The 21,484-nt window shown below is 44.9% G+C and overlaps 1 protein-coding gene across 2 annotated transcripts in view; it reads left to right on the plus strand.

Annotated features, from left to right (window-relative positions):
- Positions 1–21,484, plus strand: part of LOC143786355 (transient receptor potential cation channel subfamily M member 2-like) — a 1,952,850-nt gene that overhangs the window by 619,154 nt on the left and 1,312,212 nt on the right. The gene's annotated exons all lie outside the window — the stretch shown is intronic.

Genomic DNA, 21,484 nt, shown 5'->3' on the forward strand with positions numbered 1-21,484 from the left:
GAAAAGAAAAATACATATATATACATATATATATACTGTATATATATATACATACACATACATACACATATATACACATATACACACATGCATACACATACACATAAAAAAATCACAAGAAAGTGCTAATGCAGTGTAATAATATAAAGTGCTGTAGTGCTCACATTATACACTAATACAGTATACATGAACAATTAATAAAAATACGTTTACATATATTGATCATAGAGATACATATGTTTACTATAAACCATACAAAAGTGTTCTATGCACCTATCAATAATAAGAAAAATGTAATGGACAATAAATAAAAAGGTACATATATAAATATATAAATGTGTATAATAATATTTTATATGATTAAATATAGCAATCATATATATTAGTGATATCCATAAATAAAGTGGTATCCATAAAGACAACAACATAACAAAATATCATATTATAAACAAATATATATAAAAATACACATAAAAATAAATAAACAGAATTAATTTGATAGAAGCAGGTCCCAGATGTGGAATATGAAATATCCATAAATTCAGACGCCAGGCACTGTGAATGATCAGACCAAATATATGAAGACATATCAGAAGCTAAAAACTAAAAAAAGAATAATTAAAAACATAAAAATACATTAAAAACACCACTCAAATTAAATACACATTAAAGAAAAGGGGCAAAACTAAGGACTTCATTCAAACCGAATGGTTGGACAGAATTGATTTTAGAAATCCAGCGAGCTTCCAACTGTGCTAAAGTTTTTTTCCAGTTACCTCCTCTTTGGTCCACAAACACCTTGTCAATACCAATCACCTTGAGAAGCTTAGCATTACAGTTGTGATGGGACTTGAAATGTCTCGGTATCGGTTTTAACAGGGATATTTCCTCAACTTCCTCTGCATTGACAATATCCCTGTAATGTTCTCTCACTCTATTTTTCAATGCTCTAGATGTTAGTCCCACGTAAATTATAGGGCATGGACACAGTGCGTAATATACCACACCTGATGTATTGCAGGTGATGTGCTGAGTAATAGTGAAAACTTTCTTGCCATCACTGGAAGTAAATGTTGAGGCCTGGAAGATATTGGGACAAGCTATGCAATTTTTGCAAGGAAAAAAGCCCCATTTTTGTCCTCTAGATCCAAAGGCCTTTTTTTATATTAGGACCTGCATAGTAACTATGAACCAGTTGATCTTTTCAGTTACTGATCTTCTATATGTAATTGATGGATAATCAGGTAAGTATTTCATCAGATCCTTGTCAGTTTGTAGCAGTGGCCAATACTTTCTCAGCGCATCCCTCATTTGGTTCCATTGTTCAGCATAGGTAGAGATGAATTTCACCTTTTGTTCTGTCATTGGTTTTGTTTTGGTTTTCATTAATGCAGAACGTGTCATTCTAGTCGCTTTGTGGAGCCCTCTCTTTATACTTCGCCTTGAGTAGCCTCTGTCTTCAAACCTTGATGAAATTCTATCTGCCTGTTCAGAGAAGAATTGATCATTAGAGCAAATTCTTTTGATCCTGATAAATTGCCCTGTTGGTATACCATTAACTAAAGTTTTGGGATGAGATGATGAGGCATGCAGTAAAGAATTTACCGCCATCTCTTTCCTGAATACATTTGTTTCCAAGAAACCATTAGGTTCCTTGGTGATCTGTAAAGGGTCCCCAACACGTGTTTCGCGTAATGCTTCGTCCACTTGGCACATTAACACTTAGCTGTCTTAGCCCCCTCCTTGTCTCATAATAATGTAGCTTTATACCATATGTACATTTGGAGTATGCACTAATTACGTGCACACGTTACTAGCTCTTCTGCTTGCGCTGTATGTATTTGCTTCTAATTTATAAGATATTTAGAAGGTTGGGCTCTGTAGGATATGTCATTTACCACCATTTAGGTGGCTTACCACTACATTGCTATTTTTTACCTTCTTGTTAAGGCATTCTTGGATCACTTGATTACCCCTAGGATTTTGTGGTGTATTTCCTTAAGCAGACAGTATATTCTGTCATATGTATCTTCTCCACTGATTGATATTGGTTATTAGTTTTTGTTAGGTTTTTATCTTTCTGTGATTAATAAAATACAATTGTTTTTATTGGCAGAAAGCTTCCTATGCTTTTTTTGATGTAAAACTGTAAAGTGGTGTGTTTGGTGAACTTTATTATTTATTTATTTATTTTTTTGCAGAACTGACTACAGAGTGAGCTGCACTCACACACAGACCGTGCAGACAGCCGTGAACGGCGCTGCAAGGCCAAAAGAAGCTCCTCTATGTAATCCTATGCAGTGTTTTTCCACAATTTAGCTGGATACGGATGGAAAGCCACTAAAAGTAAATATTTGAAAAAATGTGCAGCAGGCTGCACTAATTGCAAAAAAGGACAATGGATTGAACGGTATGAGGCAGTCACGCACCCTGAGCTGACTACAACCGGCTGTGGCTGCAGACAGACTACAGAGCGATGTGCATTCACACACACAGAGACCTTGCAGACAGCTGTGAACAGCGCTGCAAGGCAAAAGCATGGTTCTCACACAGCGGTTGCTAAATTAGCCTGGGTAAAGCACAATGAAGCAAATCGCTATCTCTAAACTGGCCCTCAGTCAGAACACAGAGTCCTGTTCCTAACTGAATTCACAGCAGAGTGAGCCCAAAATGGCGGCGGCGACTTTTATAGTGCATCATGACATCATTTCAGCAGCCAATCAGAGCCATGCCAGTAGTTACATGCCCACCATGCAGAACAGGATGTGCCCACACTTCTAATCATTCCTCATTGGCTGAATTTCTGCACTTTGAATTATGGGAACTTCCGATTTCGGTATCCGATATACTGAAAGTATCGGAACTCAGTCTACCTCCCACCCACTCTCCATCACAAACTTCCGTAACCTCTCTAACCTTATACCCATTCACCCAGCCTCCGCTTCCCCAGTCCCACTAACAGGAGCTCTGTGGAACGCTCGCTCTGTCTGTAACAAGCTTTCCTACATCCATGATCTTTTTGTTACTACCAAACTTTCCTTCCTTGCCATCACCGAAACCTGGCTCACCCCTTCTGACACAGCCTCTCCTGCTTCACTCTCTTACGGTGGCTTCCACCTTTCTTACACACCCCGCCCCAGCAGCAAGCATGGCGGAGGTTGGTTTTCTCCTGTCAGATAACTGCTCCTTCACCCCAATCCCACTGCCACCCTCTGTTACCCTCCCTTCCTTTGAGGTGCACTCTGTGCGCATCTACTCCCCCTCCAACCTCCAACTGGCTGTCATTTACTGCCCCCCAGGGCCAGCCACCATCTTCTTTGACCACTTCACCACCTGGCTACTTAATTTCCTTTCTGCGGACATCCCCACTATCATGGGCGATTTCAACATCCCCATTGACACTTCCCTCTCAGCTGCCGCTAAACTTCTATCTCTCTCTTCCTCCTTCGGCCTCACTTAATGGTCTTCTGCAGCCACTCACAAAGATGGTCACACACTGGACCTCATCTTCACCCGCCTCTGCTCCCTATCTAACCTCTCTAACTCACCTCTTCCTCTCTCTGACCACAACCTTCTCACATTCTCATCTCTCTCCACTCCATGTCTAGAGTCCCCACCCCACAAACTTTCACACCCTCGCAGAAATCTTAAACATCTTGACCTACATTCATTCTCTGAATCCCTCCTCCCTCTCACAGACATAAGTTCCATACACAATGCGGATGACGCTGCCGCTCTATATAACACCACAATAGCTGTAGCTTTGGAATCTGCTGCCCCACTTACACATTCCAAAGCTCGCAAAATCAACAGACAGCCCTGGCACACCAGCCTGACCAAAGAACTGCGCCGAGCTTCCAGGGCTGCTGAGCGCAGATGGAAAAGATCCCACTCCAACTACCACTTAATCACATTCAAACAGTCCCTCACTACTTTCAAGACCACACTCGCCACAGCTAAACAAACCTACTTCTCATCTCTCATATCCTCCCTGTCTCACAACCCTAAACAGTTATTCAACACCTTCAATTCTGTCCTCCGTCCCCCAGCACCTCCTCCCTCCCCACTTATCTCTGCTGAAGACTTTGCCTCATTCTTTAAGCAGAAGATTGATAACATCAGAGACAGTTTTGGTCAACAAGCCCCAGAGCCATTCCTCCCAACTTCCCTACCCTCCACCTCCAAAACCAACTTCTCCACCATTACAGAAGATCAACTCGCCACTCTACTCTCAAGATCGCATCTCACCACCTGTGCACTTGACCCGCTCCCATCCCACCTCATCCCAAACCTCACCACAATCTTCATCCCAACCCTAACCCATCTCTTCAACCTATCACTAACAACTGGTGTTTTCCCCTCAAGCTTTAAACATGCCTCCATCACACCTATCCTCAAAAAGCCCTCTCTTGACCCATCCTCTGTATCTAGCTATCGCCCTATATCACTTCTCCCCTATGCCTCAAAACTACTGGAACAACACGTCTACCTTGAACTGTCCTCCCATCTCTCTTCTTGCTCCCTCTTTGACCGCTTACAATCTGGCTTCCGGTCACACCATTCCACTGAAACTGCCCTAACTAAGGTCACCAATGACCTCTTAACCGCCAAGAGCAAGCGACACTACTCTGTTCTCCTCCTCCTCGACCTGTCGGCTGCCTTTGACGCAGTGGACCATTCCCTATTATTACAGACCCTCTCATCCCTTGGCATCACAGACTTGGCCCTATCCTGGATCTCATCATACCTAACAGACCGGACATTCAGCGTCTCCCACTCACACACCACCTCCTCACCTCGCCCCCTATCTGTCGGAGTCCCACAAGGTTCAGTCCTTTGGCCACTGCTCTTCTCCATTTACACGTTTGGCCTGGGACAGCTCATAGAATCTCATGGCTTTCAGTATCACCTCTATGCTGATGACACACAGATCTACATCTCTGGACCAGATATCACCTCCCTACTAACCAGAATCCAATAATGTCTGTCCACTATTTCATCCTTCTTCTCCGCTAGATTTCTGAAACTTAACATGGACAAAACAGAATTCATCATCTTTCCCTCATCTCACATGACCCCCCCAACGAACTTATCCATTACAGTAAATCACTGCCCACTCTCCCCAGTCCCACAAGCTCGCTGCCTCTGGGTTATCCTTGACGCTGATCTCTCCTTCAAACCACATATCCAAGCCCTTTCCACTTCCTGCCGACTTCAACTCAAAAATATTGCACGAATCCATTCATTCCTCAACCAAGAATCTGCAAAAACCCTAGTCCATGCCCTCATCATCTCTCGCCTTGACTACTGCAACCTCCTGCTCTGTGGCCTCCCCTCAAACACTCTCGCACCCCTCCAATCTATTCTAAACTCTGCTGCCCGACTAATCCACCTGTCCCCCCGCTATTCTCCGGCCTCTCCCCTCTGTCAATCCCTTCACTGGCTCCCCATTGCCCAGAGACTCCAGTACAAAACCCTAACCATGACGTACAAAGCCATCCACAACCTGTCTCCTCCTTACATCTGTGACCTCATCTCCCGGTACTTTCCTACACGCAACCTCCGATCCTCACAAGATCTCCTTCTCTACTCCCCTCTTATCTCCTCTTCCCACAATCGTATACAAGATTTCTCTCGCGTATCACCCCTACTCTGGAACCCTCTACCACAACACATCAGACTCTCGCCCACCATCGAAACCTTCAAAAAGAATCTGAAGACCCACCTCTTCCGACAAGCCTACAACATGCAGTAACCAGCGATCAACGAACCGCTGCACGATCAGCTCTATCCTCACCTACTGTATTCTCACCCATCCCTTGTAGATTGTGAGCCTTCGCGGGCAGGGTCCTCTCTCCTACTGTACCAGTTATGACTTGTATTGTTCAAGATTATTGTACTTGTTTTTATTATGTATACCCCTCCTCACTTGTAAAGCGCCATGGAATAAATGGCGCTATAACAATAAATAATAATAATAATAATAATAATAATAATAATAACTCGGTATCGGAATTCCGATACCGCAAATATCGGCCGTTACCCGATACTTGTGGTATCGAAATGCTCAACACTATTTTTCACCAAAAATGTACATTTGTTATCTTTATATTTGAAGCATGATATGTGGGAAAAGGTTGAAAAGTTACAGGGGGCCGAATACTTTCACAAGGCACTGTATGTAACTAAAATAGCCCTTTATTTATAGCTGGCATTCCCAGCCACTCTGGTGTTTTTTTCAGGGAAATTAGCTTATGTGACAGATGTGATTTTCTCTTATTCCACCAGAATATTGATAATAGCTGTCAAAAAAAAAAGAAAAAGATTTTGGAATGTGGATTGGAAAGCTACACATAGTATATATTATCAGGAGGATGTAGGTTTGAATGAGGTTTTGAAGACCCATCCAGGACCCATCCAGGATTTTCCTGAATTCAATTGTGTTGTCATTTTTTTGGAGTACCTAGTGATTAGTTATTCAGATTACAGAGCATATTGTGATCTATGGTAATCTGTACACATAAATACATAATGGCATTTTTGGGCCACTTGTATAATATATTAATTCAGATTGTAAAATCTGGTCAACTTAAGGAGACAAAGATATAGTACATAGATAGTATTTAAGGTTGAAGGAAGACTTTAAGTCCATCTAGTTCAACCCGTAACCTAACATGTTGATCCAGATGAAGGCAAAAAAAAACCCATGGAGCAAACAGTAAGCTCCACATTGGGGAAAAAAATTATTTCCTGACTACTCATACGGCAATCATACTAGTTCCCTGGATCAACGCCTTATCAAGGAATCTAATATGTATAACCTGTATCATTATATTTTTCAAGAAAGGAATCCAGTCCCTTCTTAAATTTTAGTAATGAATCACTCATTACAACATCATACGGCAGAGAGTTCCATAGTCTCACTGCTCTTACAGTAAAGAATCCGCGTCTGTTATTATGCTTAAACCTTCTTTCCTCCAGACGTAGAGGATGCCCCCTTGTCCCTGTCTCAGGTCTATGATTAAAAAGATCATCAGAAAGGTCTTTGTACTGTCACCTCATATATTTATACATTAAAATAAGATCACCACTAAGCATTCGATTTTCCAAACCAAATAGCCCTAAGTGTAATAACCTATCTTGGTATTGCAGACCCCCCAGTCCTCTAATAACCTTGGGCACTCTTCTCTGCACCCGCTCTAGTTCAGCTATGTCTTTCTTATATTATTATTATTATTATTATTATTCTTTTGTAGGGTTGAGCGAAACGGAACGATCATTTTCATAAGTCGCCGACTTTTGGCAAAGTCGGTGTCTCATGAAACCCAACCCGATCCCTGTGTGGGGTCGGCCATGCGGTACGCGACTTTCGCGCCAAAGTCGCGTTTCAATGACGCTAAAAGTGCCATTTCTCAGCCAATGAAGGTGGACGCAGAGTGTGGGCAGCGTGATGACATAGATCTCAGTCCCCACCATCTTAGAGAAGGGCATTGCAGTGATTGGCTTGCTTTCTGCGGTGTTACAGGGGCTATACAGGGGCGTTCACGCCGACCGCCATCTTACTGCTGCTGATCTGAGCGTAGGGAGAGGTGCCGCTTCGTCAGAAGCAGGGATAGTGTTTTTTTCAGGGTACATTCACCCCCAAACCGCTTGTGCTGTAGCGATTTCCACTGTCCAACACCACCTTTTGTTTGCAGGGACAGTGGAAGCTACATTTTTTTTCCTCAGCGCTGTAGCTCATTGGGCTGCCCTAGAAGGCTCCCTGATAGCTGCATTGCTGTGTGTGTACGCTGCTGTGCAAACCAACTGCTTTTTTCAAAGCACAAATCCTGTTGTTCCTTCCTTTCTGCACAGCTATCTTGTTTGTTTGTCCTCACTTTTGTGTGCAGCAGTCCTTTTTATAGCTGCCTGCCATACATTTCTGAAATTACTGCAGGGAGATAAAGATTGGCAAGTCTGCCTCTTTGCCAGTGCTGTGTTTGGCATCTGTCTCTCATTGTGTGCCACCGAAAACCAGTGTGTAATATTGGGCCATTTTTTTGGGGGGGTAAATTCTCCCTGTCAAAAAAAAATTAATAGTGGGAGATAAAGATTGGCAAGTCTGCCTCTGTGCCAGTCCTGTGTGTGGCATCTGTCTCTCATTGTGTGCCACCGAAAACCAGTGTGTAATATTGGGCCTTTTTTTGGGGGGGGTAAATTCTCCCTGTAAAAAAAAAAATTAATAGTGGGAGATAAAGATTGGCAAGTCTGCCTCTGTGCCAGTCCTGTGTGTGGCATCTGTCTCTCCTTGTGTGCCACCGAAAACCAGTGTGTACTACTGGGCCATTTTTTTTTTTTGGTAAATTCTCCCTGTAAAAAAAAAAATAATAGTGGGAGATAAAGATTGGCAAGTCTGCCTCTGTGCCAGTCCTGTGTGTGGCATCTGTCTCTCCTTGTGTGCCACTGAAAACCAGTGTGTAATACTGGGCCATTTTTTTGGGGGGGTAAATTCTCCCTGTAAAAAAAAAATTAATAGTGTGAGATAAAGATTGGCAAGTCTGCCTCTGTGCCAGTCCTGTGTGTGGCATCTGTCTCTCATTGTGTGCCACCGAAAACCAGTGTGTAATATTGGGCCTTTTTTGGGGGGGTAAATTCTCCCTGTAAAAAAAAAAAATTAACAGTGGGAGATAAAGATTGGCAAGTCTGCCTCTGTGCCAGTCCTGTGTGTGGCATCTGTCTCTCATTGTGTGCCACCGAAAACCAGTGAGTAATATTGGGCCTTTTTTTGGGGGGTAAATTCTCCCTGTAAAAAAAAAAATTAATAGTGGGAGATAAAGATTGGCAAGTCTGCCTCTGTGCCAGTCCTGTGTGTGGCATCTGTCTTTCCTTGTGTGCCACCGAAAACCAGTGTGTACTACAGGGCCATTTTTTTGGGGGGTAAATTCTCCCTGTAAAAAAAAAAATATAATAGTGGGAGATAAAGATTGGCAAGTCTGCCTCTGTGCCAGTCCTGTGTGTGGCATCTGTCTCTCCTTGTGTGCCACTGTGCCATTTCTTTGGGGGGGTAAATTCTCGCTGTAAAAAAAAAATTAATAATGGGAGATAAAGATTGGCAAGTCTGCCTCTATGCCAGTCCTGTGTGTGGCTTCTGTCTCTCATTGTGTGCCACCGAAAACCAGTGTGTAATATTGGGCCTTTTTTTGGGGGGGGTAAATTCTCCCTGTAAAAAAAAAAATAATAGTGGGAGATAAAGATTGGCAAGTCTGCCTCTGTGCCAGTCCTGTGTGTGGCATCTGTCTCTCCTTGTGTGCTACCGAAAACAAGTGTGTAATACTGGGCCATTTTTTTTTGGGGGGGGTAAATTCTCCCTGAAAAAAAAAAATTTATAGTGGGAGATAAAGATTGGCAAGTCTGCCTCTGTGCCAGTCCGGTGTGTGGCATCTGTCTCTCCTTGTGTGCTACCGAAAACAAGTGTGTAATACTGGGCCATTTTTTTTGGGGGGGGGGGGTAAATTCTCCCTGAAAAAAAAAAATTTATAGTGGGAGATAAAGATTGGCAAGTCTGCCTCTGTGCCAGTCCTGTGTGTGGCATCTGTCTCTCATTGTGTGCCACCGAAAACCAGTGTGTAATATTGGGCCTTTTTTTGGGGGGGTAAATTCTCCCTGTAAAAAAAAAATTAATAGTGGGAGATAAAGATTGGCAAGTCTGCCTCTGTGCCAGTCCTGTGTGTGGCATCTGTCTCTCCTTGTGTGCCACCAAAAACCAGTGTGTACTACTGGGCCATTTTTTTTTTTGGTAAATTCTCCCTGTAAAAAAAAAAATAATAGTGGGAGATAAAGATTGGCAAGTCTGCCTCTGTGCCAGTCCTGTGTGTGGCATCTGTCTCTCCTTGTGTGCCACTGAAAACCAGTGTGTAATACTGGGCCATTTTTTGTGGGGGGTAAATTCTCCCTGTAAAAAAAAAATTAATAGTGTGAGATAAAGATTGGCAAGTCTGCCTCTGTGCCAGTCCTGTGTGTGGCATCTGTCTCTCATTGTGTGCCACCGAAAACCAGTGTGTAATATTGGGCCTTTTTTGGGGGGGTAAATTCTCCCTGTAAAAAAAAAAATTAATAGTGGGAGATAAAGATTGGCAAGTCTGCCTCTGTGCCAGTCCTGTGTGTGGCATCTGTCTTTCCTTGTGTGCCACCGAAAACCAGTGTGTACTACAGGGCCATTTTTTTTTTTGGTAAATTCTCCCTGTAAAAAAAAAAAAATAATAGTGGGAGATAAAGATTGGCAAGTCTGCCTCTGTGCCAGTCCTGTGTGTGGCATCTGTCTCTCCTTGTGTGCCACTGTGCCATTTTTTTGGGGGGGTAAATTCTCCCTGTAAAAAAAAAATTAATAGTGGGAGATAAAGATTGGCAAGTTTGCCTCTGTGCCAGTCCTGTGTGTGGCATCTGTCTCTCATTGTGTGCCACCGAAAACCAGTGTGTAATATTGGGCCTTTTTTTGGGGGGGTAAATTCTCCCTGTAAAAAAAAAAATTAATAGTGGGAGATAAAGATTGGCATTTTTGCTTGTGTGCCGGTCCTGTGTGTGCCATCTGTCTCTCCTTGTGTGCCACCGAAAACCAGTGTGTAATACTGGGCCATTTTTTTTTTGGTAAATTCTCCCTGTTAAAAAAAAATAATAGTGGGAGATAAAGATTGGCAAGTCTGCCTCTGTGCCAGTCCGGTGTGTGGCATCTGTCTCTCCTTGTGTGCTACCGAAAACAAGTGTGTAATACTGGGCCATTTTTTTTTGGGGGGGGGTAATGTTATGACCCCAATGGCGAGGGTCTCAGAGAAATCAGCAAGTCTGCGAAGTACAAAAATCCAGCTCATAGGGCAGTGGTAACTGGGTTGACCATATATCTACTCCTAACGCCAACACTAGAAGTAGCCGGGGAACATGCCTAAGTTGGTCGCTAGATGTCTCGCGCCAGCCGGAGAGCTAACTACCCCTAGAAGAGGAAAACAAAGACCTCTCTTGCCTCCAGAGAAAAGACCCCAAAAGTAGGATACAAGCCCCCCACAAATAATAACGGTGAGGTAAGAGGAAATGACAAACACAGAGATGAACTAGGTTTAGCAAAGAGAGGCCCACTTACTAATAGCAGAATGTAGTAAGATAACTTATATGGTCAACAAAAACCCTATCAAAAATCCACGCTGGAGATTCAAGAACCCCCGAACCGTCTAACGGCCCGGGGGGAGAACACCAGCCACCCTAGAGCTTCCAGCAAGGTCAGGATACAGATTATATACAAGCTGGACAAAAATGCAAACAAAAACAAATAGCAAAAAGCAAGAAAGCAGACTTAGCTTAATCAAGCAGGAACCAGGATCAGTAGACAAGAGCACTACAGATTAGCTCTGATATCAACGTTGCCAGGCATTGAACTGAAGGTCCAGGGAGCTTATATAGCAACACCCCTGACCTAACGACCCAGGTGAGCATACAAGGGATGACAGACATACCCAGAGTCAAATCACTAGTAGCCACTAGAGGGAGCCAAAAGGTAAATTCACAACAGGGTAAATTCTCCCTGGAAAAAAAAAATTAATAGTGGGAGATAAAGATTGGCAAGTCTGTCATGGTTCCCAATGGCAAGGGAACGTAAGAAACATAAAAATAACGAACGAGCTCTCGGGTGATGGAAACTCGAGTTGACCGTGAGCTAAATCTACCACACAACTAATAGTAGCCAGGGAGCATACCTACGGCTTCCTAAATGCCACGCGCCAGCCGGAGGACTAACTAAGCCTGGTAGAGGAAGAAACAGACCTGGCTTACCTCTAGGGAAATACCCCAAAAGATGATAGCAGCCCCCCACATGTAATAACGGTGAAATAAGAGGAAAAGACATACACAGTATGAAAGTAGATTTAGCAAAGAGAGGTCCACTTACTAGATAGCAGAAGGATACAAAAGAGGACTTCACGGTCAACTGAAAACCCTTGCAAAAAACCATCCTGAAATTACTTTAAGACTCCTGTGTCAACTCATGACACAGGAGTGGCAATTTCAGCCCGCAAGAGCTTCCAGCTACAGAGAAAAACAAAACTGCAAACTGGACTAAAGATACAAAACAAAAGGACAAAGTCCACTTAGCTGATCAGCAGACTAGTAGCAGGAACATGCAACCGAAGGCTCTGGTTACAATGATGACCGGCAAGGAAATGACTGGAGAGCAAGGCTAAATAGGAAACTCCCAAACGCTGATGGAAGCAGGTGAACAGAAGCAGCAAAGTGCAAACAAGTCACCAGTACCACCAGCAACCACCAGGGGAGCCCAAAAAGCGGATACACAACACAAGTCTGCCTCTGTGCCAGTCCTGTGTGTGGCTTCTGTCTCTCATTGTGTGCCACCGAAAACCAGTGTGTAATATTGGGCCTTTTTTTGGGGGGGGTAAATTCTCCCTGTAAAAAAAAAAAATAATAGTGGGAGATAAAGATTGGCAAGTCTGCCTCTGTGCCAGTCATGTGTGTGGCATCTGTCTCTCATTGTGTGCCACCGAAAACCAGTGTGTAATATTGGGCCTTTTTTTTTTTTGGTAAATTCTTCCTGTAAATAAAAAAATTAATAGTGGGAGATAAAGATTGGCAAGTCTGCCTCTGTGCCAGTCCTGTGTGTGGCATCTGTCTCTCATTGTGTGCCACCGAAAACCAGTGTGTAATATTGGGCCTTTTTTTTGGGGGGTAAATTCTCCCTATAAAAAAAAAAATTAATAGTGGGAGATAAAGATTGGCATTTCTGCTTGAGTGCCGGTCCTGTGTGTGCCATCTGTCTCAAATTATTGGGGCACAGAAAACCTAGTGTGTAACATTGGGCCTGATTTTCCTTTCAGTGTCAGGCACCTATAAAGGTGTATATATAAATCCTACAGAAGTTTGAGTTCACCTTATAAGTTGTTTTACAGTAACAAATACCGTTACTTTGGTTACGTTTTGCAAACAATGAGGAAGTCTAGTGGAAGAGGTCGTGGCCATGGGCGGTCATTGTCAGCTGGTAATGATGGTAGTGGTGGTGGAGCATCAGGTGGTCATGGTAAAAGCAGTACAGCACCTAAGTCTCGAGTTGTTGAGCCAGGTTCGTCGTCTGGCTACACAAGGCCTCGAACGCTCTCTTTTCTGGGAGTAGGAAAACCACTTTTGAAGCCGGAGCAGGAGGAACAAGTATTGGCTTTCATTGCTGACTCTGCCTCTAGCTCTTTCGCCTCCTCCTCGGAAAGTGCCAAATGTCAGAGCAGTGCATCGTCAGTGGATGCTCCCGGTCGGGAACAAGTCGCTTCCTTGTGTCCTTCACCCAGAACAACAGTGAAGGATGCGTCAGTCGACACAACAGGTTACTCTATGGAGCTCTTTACACATACCGTTCCTGGTTTAGACAGTGAAACAGTTAACAGGCCATGCCCATTAGAAGTTGAATCGGACATGGAGTGCCCAGATGCACAGCCACAGCCAGATTACTATGATGTTCCTTTGACTCAGACCAGAACATTGCCCTCACAGTGTACTGAGGCAGAATCAAACCCAGCGGAGACTATGGTGCCCCATCACGAACGCTATACCACCGGCTTACACGGTGACACAGACGAAGTTGCACACGACATAGAAGAGGAGGTCATAGATGACCCAGTTGTTGACCCCAATTGGCAGCCATTGGGGGAACAGGGTGCAGGCGGCAGTAGTTCTGAAGCGGAGGAGGAGGAGCCACAGCAGGCATCAACATCACAACAGGTTCCATCTGCCGGGCCCGTATCTGGCCAAAAATGCTTGGCAAAACCAAAACCAGTTGGAGGACAGCGTGGCCATCCGGTTAAAGAAGCTCAGTCTGCAATGCCTGAAAAGGTATCCGATAGTAGAAAGAGTGCAGTCTGGCATTTTTTTAAACAACATCCAAATGATCAGCGCAAAGTCATCTGTCAAAAATGTTCAACTACCTTAAGCAGAGGTCAGAATCTTAAAAGTCTAAATACAAGTTGCATGCATAGACATTTATCCACCATGCATTTGCAAGCCTGGACTAACTACCAAACGTCCCTAAAGGTTGCAGCACCCTCGGCCGGCCAATGAAGCTAGTCAGCAACGCTACATCCCTTCCCTCACTGTAAACCCACCATTTCCCGCACCACCTGCAGTATCTGTGCAGCTTTCGTCGCCAGGCCAAAGCAGTCAGGGAATCACCAGGTTTGCAGTAGGAAACACTGCATGTAGGGCACCGGCAAGAATACCATCTCTAACCCTCTCTCACTCACCCATGTCCACCGGCACCACCGCTAGTTCCACGATCTCCAGCTCTCCAGTCCAGCTCACCCTACATGAGACTCTTCTTAGGAAAAGGAAGTACTCATCCTCGCATCCGCGTACACAGGGTTTGAACGCCCACATTGCTAGACTAATCTCATTAGAGATGATGCCCTACCGGTTAGTTGAAAGCGAAGCTTTCAAAGCGCTGATGGACTACGCTGTACCACGCTACGAGCTACCCAGTTGACACTTCTTTTCTAGAAAAGCCATCCCAGCCCTCCAACAGCATGTTAAAGACCGCATCGTCCATGCACTCAGGCAGTCTGTGACTACAAAGGTGCACCTGACAACAAAAGCATGGACCAGTAGGCATGGCCAGGGACGTTACGTGTCCATCACGGCACACTGGGTGAATGTGGTGGATGCAGGGTCCACAGGGGACAGCAATATTGGGACAGTTCTGCCTAGCCCACGGTCAAGGAAAGAGTTGGCTGTAGGCGTTCGTCCCCCCTCCTCCTCTTCCTCCTCCTCCTGCAGAAGTGAGAGCTCGTCCACAGACCGCAGTCGCACATCCACTCCATCCGCAGCTGCCACTGTTGCACACCAGGTGTGCCATTATGGGACAGCTAGAGGCAAGCGTCAGCAGGCTGTATTGGCAATGAAGTGTTTGGGCGACAACAGACACACCGTGGAAGTTCTGTCCGAGTTCTTGCACCAAGAAACTCAGTCATGGCTGGGCACTGTACATCTTGAGGCAGGCAAGGTAGTGAGTGATAACGGAAGGAATTTCATGGCTGCCATAGCCCTTTCCCAACTGAAACACATTCCTTGCCTGGCTCACACCTTAAACCTGGTGGTGCAGTGCTTCCTGAAAAGTTATCCGGGGTTACCCGACCTGCTCCTCAAAGTGCGCAGACTTTGCTCGCATATCCGCCGTTCGCCCATACACTCCAGCCGTATGCAGAACTATCAGCGGTCTTTGATCCTTCCCCAGCATCGCCTAATCATTGACGTTGCAACAAGGTGGAACTCCACACTGCACATGCTTCAGAGACTGTGCGAACAGAGGCGTGCTGTTATGTTTTTGTGGGAGGATACACATACACGGGCAGGCAGTTGGATGGCAGACATGGAGTTGTCAGGTGTGCAGTGGTCGAAGCTACAAGACCTGTGTCAAGTCCTTCAGTGTTTTGAAGGATGCACATGGCTGGTTAGTGCAGACAACGCCATAATAAGCATGAGCATCCCCCTAATGCGTCTGCTGATGCAAAGTTTGACGCACATAAAGGAGCAGGCGTCTGCAGCCGAGGAAGAGGAAATCTTTGATGACAGTCAGCCATTGTCTGGCCAGGGCCGTGTAGAGGACGCGGTAGCGGGTGAAGAGGAGGAGGAGGACGAGGAGGATGATGGGGATGAGTACTTTTTTAATGAGGAAGCTTCTCCTGGGCCAACCGAAATTAGTGGCGCTGCAACAAGGCCGGGTTCTGTTTTTTTAAGGGAGACAAGTGACGTAGATTTGCCTGTAACTGCCCCTCAAACCAGCACAACCGCAGATTTGACAACTGAAACTTTGGCCCACATGGTGGATTATGCCTTACGTATCCTCAAAAGGGACCCACGCATTATTAAAATGATGAGCGATGACGATTACTGGTTGGCCTGCATCCTTGACCCTCGCTATGAAGGCAAATTGCAAAATATTATGCCACATGAGAACCTCGAACAAATATTAGCAACCAAACAAGCAACTCTTGTAGACCGTTTGATTCAGGCATTCCCAGCACACAGCGCCGGTGATGGTTCTCACACGAGCTGCAGGGGGCTACAGGGCAGAGGTGTTAGAGGTGCACAAATCAGAAGTGGCGTTGGACAGAGGGGTTTTCTGACCAGGTTGTGGAGTGATTTCGCAATGACCGCAGACAGGAGAGGTACTGCAGCATCTATTCAAAGTGACAGGAGATAACATTTGTCCAGTATGGTTACTAACTATTTTTCATCCCTTATCGATGTTCTCCCTCAACCGTCATTCCCATTTGATTACTGGGCATCCAAATTAGACACCTGGCCTGAATTGGCAGAATATGCATTGCAGGAGCTTGCTTGCCCAGCAGCTAGTGTGCTATCAGAAAGAGTATTCAGTGCTGCTGGTTCAATATTAACTGAAAAAAGGACTCAGTCATCTGGCTACCCAAAATGTGGATGATCTCACCTTCATTAAAATGAACCACTCCTGGATTTCAAATTATTTTGCCCCACCTTTCCCGGCTGACACCTAGCTTTCCTATAAAAAGGTCTTGCTTTTGGACTGGTCTTACTGAGTGTTCCAATCTCTTAATTTGCAGCAGCTGTTTGTCCAGCATACGACATGTTTACACCTCCCTCAATGGGAAAACTCCCCCCATGGGGCCGTTGTCTCGCCACTTGGCGCAAGCACCCGTTAGAGTGGCGTTTGTCTGAAGAGGTGGGTGTGCCCGCTTTTGGTCGACGGCACTGCCACTGGGTCCCTCATAGTACAATAAAGTGTCTCTGGCGGTGGTGGCGCGCACCCAACGTCAGACACACCATTGTAACATGAGGGGCCCTGGGACGGTACTGCCGGCCACAAGAGAGTTCACCCCCCCCAGCTCAAACTGTGCTCTACCACGTGCAAAATTATCTCTCACAGCTCCACCAATGTTTAGTGTATGCACTGACATCATTCAATGCCTGGCACTGACAATACCAATTTGTTGACATCTATGATGCTAGTTAAAGTAGTCTGGGTCAGTGTCCTATATTGACACCAGTAAATACTTACTGCCAAATTACTGTCAGAAACTCAGCAGATGAGCCCACCCCTGTACCTAAGTATGCCACACTTTTTTTTTTTTTTTGTTGTTTTGCGAGACATTAACATCTATTTATTTTTTGTGAGTACTAACTGTGTCAGACACTCCTTGCAATCCTCCTCCGCTGACCACACCAATGCTGCCTGTGTATCCATGTAACCAATTTAAAACTGCCTTGAGCCTACTTTTAGTTATTTTAGGCCTAGTAAGCCTATCTGCGGTCCCTCCTTGCAATCCTCCTCCTCCGCTGACCACAATGCTGCCTGTGTATCCATGTAACCGATTTAAAACTGCCTTGAGCCTATTTTTAGTTATTTTAGGCCTAGTAAGCCTGTCTGCGGTCCCTCCTTGCAATCCTCCTCCGCTGACCACAATGCTGCCTGTGTATCCATGTAACCTATTTTAAAGTGCATAGAGCCTATTTCTATATTTTATGTAATATTAAAAAAGCCATGATGGACTACGCTGTCCCACGATACGAGCTACCCAGTCGGCACTTCTTTTGCAAGAAAAGCCATCCCAGCCCTCCACCAGCACCACCTCCATTGTCCATGCACTCTGGCAATCTGTGAGTACGAAGGTGCAACTAACAACAGACGCATGGACCTGTAGGCATGGCCACGGAAGGTTACGTGTCCATTACGGCGCAATGGGTTAATGTGGTGGATGCATGGTCCACAGGGGACAGCCTACTAAGTCTGTTTGCAGTCCATAATTCAAATTGTCCTCCACTGAATAAATCTGAGCTTCAACCTTCTGGCTCTCATTAAGTGTTTTTTTAACCAAAAATTGGTGGTTGGGGCCTACTAACGGTGTCTGCCGCTCCCTGTTGTTTGTCCTCAACTGTATAAAGCTGAGCTTCAACCTTCTGGCTTTCGGCCTATAGTATCAGATATTAAACAGCATTTGGCCTTCAACTTTGGTTGCGGCCTACTAACAGTGTCTGCCGCTCCCTGGTGTTTGCCCTCAACTGTATAAAGCTGAGCTTCAACCTTCTGGCTCTCATTAAGTGCTGTTTTTTAAAAAATTGGTGGTTAGGGCATACTAACGGTGTCTGCCGCTCCCTGGTGTTTGTCCTCAACTGTATAAAGCTGAGCTTCAACCTTCTGGCTCTCATTAAGTGCTTTTTTTAAAAAAATTGGTGGTTGGGGCCTACTAATGGTGTCTGCCGCTCCCTGTTGTTTGTCCTCAACTGTATAAAGCTGAGCTTCAACCTTCTGGCTTTCAGCCTATAGTATCAGATATTAAACAGCATTTGGCCTTCAACTTTGGTTGCGGCCTACTAACGGTGTCTGCCGCTCCCTGGTGTTTGTCCTCAACTGTATAAAGCTGAGCTTCAACCTTCTGGCTCTCATTAAGTGCTGTTTTTTAAAAAATTGGTGGTTAGGGCCTACTAATGGTCTCTGCCGCTCCCTGGTGTTTGTCCTAAACTGTATAAAGCTGAGCTTCAACCTTCTGGCTTTCGGCCTATAGTATCAGATATTAAACTGCATTTGGCCTTCAACTTTGGTTACGGCCTACTAACGGTGTCTGCCGCTCCCTGGTGTTTGTCCCCAACTGTATAAAGCTGAGCTTCAACCTTCTGGCTCTCATTAAGTGCTGTTTTTTAAAAAATTGGTGGTTAGGGCCTACTAACGGTGTCTGCCGCTCCCTGGTGTTTGTCCTCAACTGTATAAAGCTGAGCTTCAACCTTCTGGCTTTCGGCCTATAGTATCAGATATTAAACTGCATTTGGCCTTCAACTTTGGTTGCGGCCTACTAACGGTGTCTGCCGCTCCCTGGTGTTTGTCCTCAACTGTATAAAGCTGAGCTTCAACCTTCTGGCTCTCATTAAGTGCTGTTTTTTAAAAAATTGGTGGTTAGGGCCTACTAACGGTGTCTGCCGCTCCCTGGTGTTGTCCTCGACTGTATAAATCTGACCTTCAACCTTCTGGCTCTCATTAAGTGTTTTTTTAACCAAAAATTGGTGGTTGGGGCCTAATAACTCTGTTTGCCGCTCCCTGGTGTTGTCCTCAACTGAATAAATCTGAGCTTCAACCTTCTGGCTCTCATTAAGTGCTTTTTGTAAAAAAATTGGTGGTTGGGGCCTACTAACGGTGTCTGCCACTCCCTGGTGTTTGTCCTCAACTGTATAAAGCTGAGCTTCAACCTTCTGGCTCTCATTAAGTGCTGTTTTTTTAAAAAATTGGTAGTTAGGGCCTACTAACGGTGTCTGCCGCTCCCTTGTGTTTGTCCTCAACTGTATAAAGCTGAGCTTCAACCTTCTGGCTCTCATTAAGTGCTTTTTTAAAAAAAATTGGTGGTTGGGGCCTACTAACGGTGTCTGCCGCTCCCTGGTGTTGTCCTCAACTGAATAAATCTGAGCTTCAACCTTCTGGCTCTCATTAAGTGCTTTTTTTAAAAATATTGGTGGTTGGGGCCTACTAACGGTGTCTGCCACTCCCTGGTGTTTGTCCTCAACTGTATAAAGCTGAGCTTCAACCTTCTGGCTCTCATTAAGTGCTGTTTTTTAAAAAATCGGTGGTTAGGGCCTACTAACGGTGTCTGCCGCTCCCTGTTGTTTGTCCTCAACTGTATAAAGCTGAGCTTCAACCTTCTGGCTTTCGGCCTATAGTATCAGATATTAAACTGCATTTGGCCTTCAACTTTGGTTGCGGCCTACTAACGGTGTCTGCCGCTCCCTGGTGTTTGTCCTCAACTGTATAAAGCTGAGCTTCAACCTTCTGGCTCTCATTAAGTGCTGTTTTTTAAAAAATTAGTGGTTAGGGCCTAGTAACGGTGTCTGCCCCTCCCTGGTGTTTTCCCTCAACTGAATAAAGCTGAGCTTCAACCTTCTGGCTCTCATTAAGTGCTGTATTTTAAAAAATTGGTGGTTAGGGCCTACTAACGGTGTCTGCCACTCCCTGGTGTTTTTCCTCAACTGAATAAAGCTGAGCTTCAACCTTCTGGCTTTCGGCCTATAGTATCAGATATTAAACTGCATTTGGCCTTCAACTTTGGTTACGGCTTACTAACGGTGTCTGCCGCTCCCTGGTGTTTGTCCTCAACTGTATAAAGCTGAGCTTCAACCTTCTGGCTTTCGGCCTATAGTATCAGATATTGAACTGCATTTGGCCTTCAACTTTGGTTGCGGCCTACTAACGGTGTCTGCCGCTCCCTGGTGTTTGTCCTCAACTGTATAAAGCTGAGCTTCAACCTTCTGGCTCTCATTAAGTGTTTTTTTAACCAAAAATTGGTGGTTGGGGCCTAATAACTCTGTTTTCCGCTCCCTGGTGTTGTCCTCAACTGAATAAATCTGAGCTTCAACCTTCTGGCTCTCATTAAGTGCTGTTTTTTAAAAAATTGGTGGTTAGGGCCTACTAACGGTGTCTGCCGCTCCTTGGTGTTGTCCTCGACTGTATAAATCTGAGCTTCAACCTTCTGGCTCTCATTAAGTGTTTTTTGTAAAAAAATTTGTGGTTGGGGCCTACTAACGGTGTCTGCCACTCCCTGGTGTTTGTCCTCAACTGTATAAAGCTGAGCTTCAACCTTCTGGCTCTCATTAAGTGCTGTTTTTAAAAAAATTGGTGGTTAGGGCCTACAAACGGTGTCTGCCGCTCCCTGGTGTTGTCCTCGACAGTATAAATCTGAGCTTCAACCTTCTGGCTCTCATTAAGTGTTTTTTTAACCAAAAATTGGTGGTTGGGGCCTACTAACGGTGTCTGCCGCTCCCTGGTGTTGTCCTCAACTGAATAAATCTGAGCTTCAACCTTCTGTCTCTCATTACGTGCTTTTTTTAAAAAAATTGGTGGTTGGGGCCTACTAACAGTGTCTGCCACTCCCTGGTGTTTGTCCTCAACTGTATAAAGCTGAGCTTCAACCTTCTGGCTCTCATTAAGTGCTGTTTTTTAAAAAATCGATGGTTAGGGCCTACTAACGGTGTCTGCCACTCCCTGGTGTTTGTCCTCAACTGTATAAAGCTGAGCTTCAACCTTCTGGCTCTCATTAAGTGCTGTTTTTAAAAAAATTGGTGGTTAGGGCCTACAAACGGTGTCTGCCGCTCCCTGGTGTTGTCCTCGACAGTATAAATCTGAGCTTCAACCTTCTGGCTCTCATTAAGTGTTTTTTTAACCAAAAATTGGTGGTTGGGGCCTACTAACGGTGTCTGCCGCTCCCTGGTGTTGTCCTCAACTGAATAAATCTGAGCTTCAACCTTCTGTCTCTCATTACGTGCTTTTTTTAAAAAAATTGGTGGTTGGGGCCTACTAACAGTGTCTGCCACTCCCTGGTGTTTGTCCTCAACTGTATAAAGCTGAGCTTCAACCTTCTGGCTCTCATTAAGTGCTGTTTTTTAAAAAATCGATGGTTAGGGCCTACTAACGGTGTCTGCCGCTCCCTGTTGTTTGTCCTCAACTGTATAAAGC

Source organism: Ranitomeya variabilis, chromosome 7 (assembly GCF_051348905.1).
Source record: "Ranitomeya variabilis isolate aRanVar5 chromosome 7, aRanVar5.hap1, whole genome shotgun sequence".
Taxonomy (NCBI): domain Eukaryota; kingdom Metazoa; phylum Chordata; class Amphibia; order Anura; family Dendrobatidae; genus Ranitomeya; species Ranitomeya variabilis.